Source organism: Penaeus japonicus, unplaced genomic scaffold (genome assembly GCF_977035675.1).
Source record: "Penaeus japonicus unplaced genomic scaffold, GWHDUDI00000001_assembly GWHDUDI00000018, whole genome shotgun sequence".
In the NCBI taxonomy this organism is placed as follows: domain Eukaryota; kingdom Metazoa; phylum Arthropoda; class Malacostraca; order Decapoda; family Penaeidae; genus Penaeus; species Penaeus japonicus.
The window spans coordinates 24,994,009-24,994,780 of NW_028234420.1; positions in this window are offsets into that span (position 1 = coordinate 24,994,009).

Below are 772 nucleotides of genomic sequence, written 5' to 3' on the forward strand. Positions count from 1 at the left end.
TGTTTTTTGTTGTTTGAGATTGTGTGTGTGATTGTGTGAGTGTTTGTGTATGTTTGTGTTAATATCTAAATAACTCTGTGTGTTGTGTGGAGTGGGTTTGTGGTGTGTGTGTTAGTGTGTGTGTTGTGATTGAATGTGAGAGAGATGTGTGAGTGAGTGTTAGTGATGGTGTGTGAGTTTCGTTTTGTGTGAGAGGGAGTCTATCTCTCTCTCTCATCGTCATCTGTCTTGCTTTTCTATCTACTATCATAATTCTCTATCTCTCTCTCTCACACAATACACACTCACTCACTCTCTCTCTCTCCTAATCTCTTCACTATCACGTGTGTGTGTGTGTGTGACGTGTGAGTGTGTGAGTTGGTGTGAGTGATAGAAGTGTGTGTGTGTGTAGTCTGTATGTGTTGTGTGAATTTTTGTGTGTGTGTGTTTGAGATTGTGTGTTTGTGAGTGTGTGATTGTTTGTTATTGAGTGTGTGTGTGTTCTTCCTATCATATCTCTATATATATCTCATCTCTCATAAACTACTCCTCTCTCGTGATTGTGTTTGTATATCATATTAAGATTTATTATATTATTTTTTTTGATATATTTATTTTTATATATTTTTATTCTTGTATAAGATATACTTATATATATATTTATATATATATATTTATATTATACATTGTTTATATATATAATTATATATATATATATTTATATATATATATATATATTTATATATATATATATATAATATATACATATGTATATATTTATATATATATATAT